Source organism: Protobothrops mucrosquamatus, unplaced genomic scaffold (assembly GCF_001527695.2).
Source record: "Protobothrops mucrosquamatus isolate PMUCROS unplaced genomic scaffold, P.Mucros_1.0 scaffold8, whole genome shotgun sequence".
Taxonomy (NCBI): Eukaryota; Metazoa; Chordata; class Lepidosauria; order Squamata; family Viperidae; genus Protobothrops; species Protobothrops mucrosquamatus.
The window spans coordinates 685,067-694,017 of NW_015386395.1; positions in this window are offsets into that span (position 1 = coordinate 685,067).

The window sequence follows — 8,951 nt, forward strand, 5'->3', positions numbered from 1 at the left end:
ATAATCCAACTGTTCTTGCTATTAATAATTCAGTTTGCAGTTTTAAAAGAGATTTGCAAAAAGAATTGCACCAGACATATTTTTAGGGAAGCTTCCCCACTGGTCATTGGCTGATTTGCTGTCCCCTGCTAGATCTTTCTAAAAATAGCTGGAAACCTTTCTGTGTGCAATTAAAAAAAACGATACAGCTGGCGACAATCTTAAATTTAGTCTCATGGCTGCTTTAGTTTGGAGAAAAATAATATTCTGAAAATCCTTCAATGTAGTTTAGGGGGAAAAAAACCTTATTTATGTTATATTTGCAAACTTCTCCAATCACCCTGGACTAGAATGAGACTATCATAAATTTCACTTTATTTATACTCTGTTTAATCATTTTTTTTCTTTAAAATCCTCTTAATTATATAAAGATCAGCAAGCAAAAAAGTAACCTAATGATGCAATGTGTGCTACTAAAAGGAATAATTTCTGGATAAATATTTTCATGCTACCGTATTACTTGTATCTGAGCAATGCAGCTATACAAATATGTACATTTTATTATGCAAAGTATTTAGAAACAGAACACTCATTTTTTTTTTTAAAAAAGTAATCTCCTAGTATATATTTACTTTAAAAGGGAGTCACGTTATTCACCAAAGCACCAGAAGGCAGGACAAGAAACAATGGTTGGAAATTGATCAAAGAGAGAAGGAACCCCCGACTCCATGTGCTGCTGGTGCCGCTGCCGCACTGCTGCTGGAGGACTGGCCCAGCATTCACAGCGGGCTATGCAGCCCCTGCTGCCAGATGCTGTTGGCCCCCATGCGCTCACCACGGGTGCATTCCCCTCACGTACCTTGGTACCTACCGTGGCCTCCAGCTACTCACACAGATCCATTAGGACGCCGCCCAGATCTGCAGGCCTGCCCAGCATGAAGCAGGTGAAGCGGTCAGCTAGGAAGCCCTGCATATAGGTGGTAAAGCACGCCTAGGGCCAGAGGCAAAAGGCCACCCCGAGCGGGGAAAGCCAGATCCTCATTGGTGTCATGGCTGCCCAGGCCCAGCAGAGATGGGGGGGGCATGCAATCCTAGCTGGGACTGGGGAGGGGGCATTGCACTGATGGTGATCCGGCTTTCCCCACTCAGGGTGGCCTTTGGCTTGCTGGGCATGGGTGTGCTCTACCACTTCTGCTTGAGCTTACTAGCCATTCATTTCACCTCCTTTGTGCTGGGCGGAGCTGCTGCTCCAGGAGGCGGCGGCAGCCTAACGGACCTGCGCGAGCTGCTGGCGGTGTCAGCATGCATGCCCACAGAGAGGGCTCTGCCGCCTCTGGCACGCGTGCCATACGTCCAACATCACTGATATAGGTTCTTCTGCTTGAGCAGGGGAGGTGGACTAGAAGACCTCCAAGGTCCCTTCCAGTTCTATTCTATTCTACTTTCCAGTTCTTTCCTGCAGAAGTCACCAATCTTCTCTTTCACGGTCCCCAGAGGCTTCTGTCCATTTCACCAGAAAATCAACAGCATTGATACATATTTTGGAAGTGTTGTATATTAACCCTTAGTCTACCAGGCTCCAGGTCCCAGGTCTTCATTTTAAAAGAACACACATGACCTCAGTTCTTCTGTTTTTGAATAGAAGACAACAAGCCCTTCTAGATCCAAATGTAGTACGTAGATCAAATATATGGGCTCTAGAGTGCCCAATCATGTGGTGAGAAGGGAGCCTGTTTTCCCCTACTCTAGCCAATCAAGTCACAATTATGATAGGCAATTGTGAAAGATGTTAGTCATACATGTTGGGACAGGGGAAATGTCTAGCCCATTTTCCTACCAGTTTTTGCACCACCTTCTAGAAATAGATTATTGCTCAGAGAAATCCAGAATTTTAGTGTCGTAGGAGCAGGAGATTGTGATCTTGTCAGAAGATATGTTATTTAATACAAACATTCAGCCATAAACTACCACTGAGGTGTAATGTGCAAAAATTCAACTTGCAAATGTGAATAAATTCAACATTTTCCCATATTATATAGAAAGTTTAGAATGTTGGAGTGCAATTTTATGGTGGATCTGATGACTGCTGTAAAATGATGTTTTCTCCTCACATTCTGTGTGCTCTTTATATAGAAAAACTGAAAAATAGATTAGGAAATGCTATATTTACTAAATATTTTCTGTTTTAAATTATACATAAAATGGTAGACGTGTTCTATATTTGGAAAAACATCCAATCAAGAATAAATTAACATGTGAAAGCATGGAAAAATCTGTCTCAGTACTTCAAAGAAGTATAAAACCGGTGATTATAATAGTTCTTCAAATTCAGAAAATGAGACTGAATAGAGAAATTTTATGGGGCAAAAATGAATATTTTGGGTCTTGCTTCCCTCCTTTTCTGAGCTTCCCCCCCCCCTGAAAATGGGTGCTTTGTGCATTTGCCACAGTAGAGGACATAGACCAGAATTAAAAATGACATTTTTTTTGTAGTTTTACTTACAAAATTACTTTTTCATTGTACATTTTTGCCTGTCAGCTTCTTTCAAAAAAAATGTCACATACCTTAATGTTCAATAAGTTATACATCCATTATAACAAAAAATTAGATTCAATCAATACATGTATACATATTATTGGACTAAATATATTTCTTAGTTTTGTATAGTAGATATGCTGTTATATATAAATGATTTATACATAATATAAATGATTTAAAAGGCCACAATATTTCTATGCTGTCAAAATAATTGCATTTATTTCAATGATCTTTAAATCATGCCCTTTTTTTTTAGTCCCCAGTGTCCAAATTTCTGATGTTGTGTACCTCTAGTAAAGGTGAGATTTAGGCCATGATTTACTTATAATCCCCTGAGATGAAATACCTTGGGGAGTCCTTGATTCTTTTTGAGCTTGGTTGTTTTCTAGCAGATGTTTTGTTAGCTGACTAGGTAACTTTTAGTTCATACCTGAGCTACATGTATTTGCATAGCTATCTTGATAGGATTGCCATCCAGTATTTTATAAAGAAATGTACATACAATTGATAGAACAATTTATTTATTTATTTATTTAGTGTATAGCATACTATACATGGACTAGCAATATAAATTAACATTTCAACTAGATTAGTAGAACCCAATAAAACATAAATGTCAAAAACATCCATGTTCCAATATTAATGTCTAGGCCATCTAATCATTGAAGCGCAGCACTGTTTAAATTTAAAAAAAAAATCAGATACTGGGAATGGTAGATGCCCTTAGTTTATAGCTGGTCACGATGTGATCTACATTTTGACATGGGACCCCACAGTCCCACTGAGGGGAGGATACTGTGCCCCATTTATACAGTCCCGGCAGACACCATGTGAGGGAAGAATCCTATTCAGGATTGCCCATTGTTGACGTGGTAATTCAAAGCCTGGCATCTTTTTTTTGTGCAGTCATTTATATGTCTTCCTATGTCTGGGCGTTCAGTGATCTATTTGGCTTTTCGTTGGGAAGTGATGTTAAAGTTATTGGGGAGATGTTGTGCAAGTGCCAGGAGGGGCTTCCTGGATTTGAGTCTTCCTACTGGCATGCATAGGTAGGATTGAGTTGTTCATAAGATGAAACAATACAGAAGGTACAAATACAAAACCATCTGAATGTGCAGGTAGTCCTTCACTTACGATCACAATTGGGATCAGAATTTCTGTTGTTAAGCAAGGCTGCTGTTAAGTGAGTCATACACAATTGTACGATCTTTTTTTGGCAGGGTTGTTAAGTGAATCACTGCGGTTATTAAGTGAATCTGGCTTCCCTCATTGACTTTGCTTGTCGGAAGCCAGTTGGGAAGATTGGGAATGGTGATCACATGACCCCAGGTTGTTGCATCTGGTTGCCAAAAGCCTGGATCATGTAACTGTGGGAATGCTGCAACAGTCATAAGTACAAGAAGGTCACTTTTTCAGTGCTGTTGTAATTTCAAATGGTTGCTCAATGAATGATTGTAAGTCGAAGAACTACCTGTAACGCATGTAGCCATTAACTGGGATGGATCAGTTTAGTATTTGGAAAGAAGCCCCACGGCTATTTGTTAGACCAGGAAGCTGAACAACATCCTGGAAGAAAGCATTGACAGAATTCTTCCATTACTGCTGCCAAGAATTGACAGTATTTATATAGTTACCAGAAACTGAATTCAGCTAGAAGTCTATTTGTTATTTTTATTTTCCAATTCCAGATCTAAGAGTGTTCTATAAATTATAGTGCAAAAAGTTTAAATTTGTTATTAGGTGCTCAAGCATTTTGGCTGGGTTCATACCTGATGCTAATGCATGGCATTTCTTTTATTTGCGCTGACTCAATTATTTTGATGTGTGGACCTCAGTTCATGACGTAACTTTCTTTCTCTGACCTTAAACTACTTGGAGCTCCTCCCTCTCTTGTCTAATACTTTCCTAGGTGTCATCTCAAGGTCATCCACACATTCCATGACATTGTTAAGGGCTCCCCCATCAAGGGAATGCCATCTTCAGAAATCCTGGGCTTTACCCTTTTCAGTGATGATCTCACCTTTGGAACAGCTTACCGGAGGATTTCCAGATCACTCACATTTTAACTACATTTTCGGAATAAAAACATGGATGTAGGAGATGGCCAGGTTGAGCCTGAGGGGGTGGGGGTGGGTGGTGTCAAATGAGTCATCAGTCTCAAGTCCTTTTGCACCCACAAGAAAACGAAGTCCAGCCCAGCTTGAATTCCATTAATATCTACCATCAACTCACTTTGACCGTTAGTAGTCCAGATTTTTGTAGAGAGCTTTAATATATAATAAACCTACATGCATTCACTTGAACTGCTTGGACTTCTGATTTCCTGCAGTTGACAATGACTCTTAAGAAGGGAATTTAGGTATAAGTAAGGCCTTGCTACCCTCAACAGTGATTCATGGATTGATTGATTTTTATTGCATCAACTGATTTTTGTTTTTAATCTTCTCCTTTTCAGGAGCAACTCAGAATCCCCACAAGTAATAAGAAAGTCACAAGTAGGAAGAAATAAACAAACAAACAAAATAAATAAAATAAAGTTCCCTGAGTTTGGGCTCCGGCACAAGTCCAAAAGCTTGGAAGACTAAACCCTCTGATCCCGGTGACCGACCCAGATTGGATCCTGCAACATTATCCTGGGACCACGTATGTTCGCCTTCATTCATCAAATAAAATCTGACTCTGTTAAAAGATCATTTCCTGTGTGTTTGTTGAAAAAACATTACTGTAGGCTGTGTTCCTTAACCCAAGCCATACAAACCACATTATGGCTAGCTTTAAAACAATATATCATCCCAAGTGAGGTACCTTATAACATTCTTCCTTTGAATGAAATTTCTACACATGAAAGACGATCAAATTGTGTAAACTATCGTTGGTTTACACCAAAGGCTAATTTCCTTAGCCCAATGTTTCTCAAGCCTGGCAACTTTTAAGTTGCATGAATTTCAGCTTCCAAAATTCCCCAGTCAGTATACAGGCTAAGGAATTCTGGGAGTTTAAGTCCACATGTCTTAAAAGTTGCCAAGCTTGAGAAACACTGCCTTAGCAGAAACTTTGAGGCACTCACAAAGGGATGAAGGCAGCAACTTGCCTCAGTATCTGATATCCAGAAATCCACATAGATGGCATGAACATCTTTCCCATGTATGTGCCTAACTCAGCTGTTCCGGGTAACTATAGCCAACATTTTGTGTAAGTAAAATCCCATGCAGGTTTGGGTTGGATATTTGGTACGATATGTTGCATGTTTAACAATACCGGTTGTCCTCAACTTACAACCATTCATTTAGTGACCGTTCGAAGTTACAATGGCACTGAATAAAGTGACTTTTTGGCACTTATGACAGTTGCAGCATCCCCATGGTCACATTATCAAAATTCAGATGCTTGGCTGGTTCATATTTATGATGGTTGCTATGTCCCAGGCTCATGTGATCACCTTTTGTGACCTTCTAAAAAAGCAAAGTCAATGGGAAAGCAAGATTCACTTAACAACCGTGTTACTAACTTAACAAGTGCAATGATTCACTTAACAACTTTGGCAAGAAAGAACACAAAATGGGGCGAAACTCACTTAACAACTGTCTCACTTAGCAACATAAATATTGGGCTCCATTTTGGTCATTAAGTTGAGGACTACTTGTACTGTATGAAAGGGACTCCATAGTATGCTTATCTACTCCATGGCTGTTTTCTGGATGGAGGTGTGCAAAACGTCACCATTTTGCATTCATTTATTCATCACTTTTATATTCCTCCCTGGCTCTCTGTGAGTTTAGGCGTATGTTGTCATCCCATTTTATCTTGACAAAAACTGGACTGGACTGGAAAGGCGGGACTTAACCCAAACTGTAGTGACTGACCCAAAGCTGAGGATGGATTTAAACTCTACGACTGTTCTCTTCCTTTCATGGTATAATTTGAAAGCTCTGCCTCATCTACAGCTGGAAGAGCGTTAGGGTAGGGCCGTACAAAAATAGGGTAATGCTTCAGTTGCACAGATATGCCTGCCAACTGAGCTATTTTGGCACCTTCATTGCAGACACCCTAATTATTCAAGAAGCACACAATGGAGATTAACTCTGAAATTTCCCTGATCCATACGAAGATGTACAGCGTGATTTTTAAAAAAAATATTGTTATGTAGGTATTTGATCTTCATATGACAGAGTGCATCCCCTTTCACAGTTAACCTACTGTATAGAATGGGATTCTAGAGTGAACATGAAATGCTACCCCCCGTTCACCAATTTGTACACATTGGCACCTTTTTTTTTTTCATTTCTCATCCAAAGCTAGCACTCTGTGTCATGTGTGAAGCCATTTGAGTGGGGCAGTCACTGGGCTCACACACTGCAGTGAGGATAAAGATTATTTGTGTTTTATGAATCCAACAATTATTATCAATCTCTGACATAAATAGGCAGCATTGGCTCTGTGCCACCAGAAAAATCAAGTTCATGTTTTTTTAATAATATTTTTATTAATTTTCTAATTTTACATTTAGGTATTTAAAAAGCAACGTGGTGGCTGGGTTAATCAATAGTTCAGTAACATACAAAAATCTTTAGTACAAATCTCAAACTACAACCTCAAATATTTCCTCTCTTTTTCCCTTAATATCTACTATTTCATATTTAAGCTAATACAGTTTTTATTATATCAACTAAATAAAAACATCATTATTACGTTTATCAATAAATTTTTAGTTTATACATATCTTAATTACTTTTACATTCGATCTTCACATTCAGTCAATGTCCTGTTATTGGTTTTTCCCAATTTTTAGTTTCCCATCAATATTCAAATTTAACATTTGATATTTATAATTTCCAGGTTTTAGGTAACCAAAGTTTCCTTTATCTCAATTCATAACAGAATCTAATATTCAAAATGCACATCTTATCTATTTGGGTATAATCTTGTTCTATTTCCTAAAAGTTATCTATTTCCCCCCATCTTACACCATCTAATTAATTATACAGTATCCCCTTTAATAAATCAAAGCCCATTATATATATTATCTGTTTTAATCAATAAATCAAACATATTCATTTTTTTCTTTGGGGTCTAATTTTTAAGTATTAAACAAATAGCATCCTTATTTTCAACTAATTTCCAAATGTTTTAAATTTAATGACCAAATATTCCCTTATCTCAACTTCATGTTGCCTCTGGCCACTAGCTGCTCTTGTTTCAGTTGCAGAGTTTCCCCCTACCCTTTCTGTGGTGTTCCTTACCCCATCTCTCTCTTCCAACTAGAGAAGCTTATTTCATCACACTGGGCTACTTCTGAAAAGTATTACCATCTCATTTTTGGAGCCATGGCATTATTCCGTTGGCTGTTTTCCTTTCTCGTGGTGCTGGTTTTAAATTAATTGTTGTTTTAACTAGCATCTTAGCATTAATTTAAAAAGTGATTGTCATGTGCTGTAAATAAATAAGCGTGAGAGACTATTTCTACAGGTATGAAGTATTGTGCATGACCTGTTCTAAATGGGTGCATGAGGGTATGTGTGTGAGAGGAAATATTTGCTTCATGTGTTGGTGCTTGTGGATTGGTGATATGGAAGATGTATCCCAGTCTGTACAAAGCACCCATCCTCTCTGCTGATTGTTGCACTGAGACCCTTTTTCATCACTTTCTCACTCCTGCACTGCCCAGTGTTGCTGCTGCTACCCAGGAACAGATCTCCATGGCAACAACACCCCCCTCCATCCATTCCTGCATCCTCCTCCCTTTAGCGTATAAGTGACAAATCCGTCATCCAATCAACAACCTCAGCTGGTTGGGAGGGCTTTTCTCTCCATCAATTTCTCTGCTAGTGCAACCCAGAGAGCTGGATCTGAGGGGAGGGGGGAGGAAAACACCCAGCTATCTTCCCCCTCATTTCTCTCTTCCCCCTTTTTTTCTCTCTTTCCTCCCTTCATCCCTTCAGTTGTCTTTTTTAGGTTTCCTTCTTTGCCTCTTCCCCACCCCTCCCTCTTCCCCCACACATTTGCTTCCCCTCCTGCTCCCCATGTGAGATCACCTATTGTTACAATCCCTCCCCCCCCCAAAAAAAATCCTCTCATTCGTTTCACCTTTGATATCCTTTGCCACCCTCCCCCATTTATTTTCCATCCCTCCTTTTTCTCTGCGGGCAACGGGCAACGAAGAAAGAAAATCCATGAGAATGAAAGGCAGGTAGCGGCGAGCCCAGCGGTAACACATCAACTTAAGGATGCGGGCAACACAGCCTCTTGGGCGCTGCGACCATTGTTCCTGCTGCCTCCTGCTCCATTCCATCAGTTCTGATGTCTGAAGCCTGTCCTCCCCCTGCTTTGCTGGGGCAGCCAATTTATCTCCCCGTCCCCCTGCACCTGCGTCTTGAGACCCCTCCCAGCCTCCCTTCCCCTCCTTCCTGATCCATGATTCCAGACTATCCCTAAG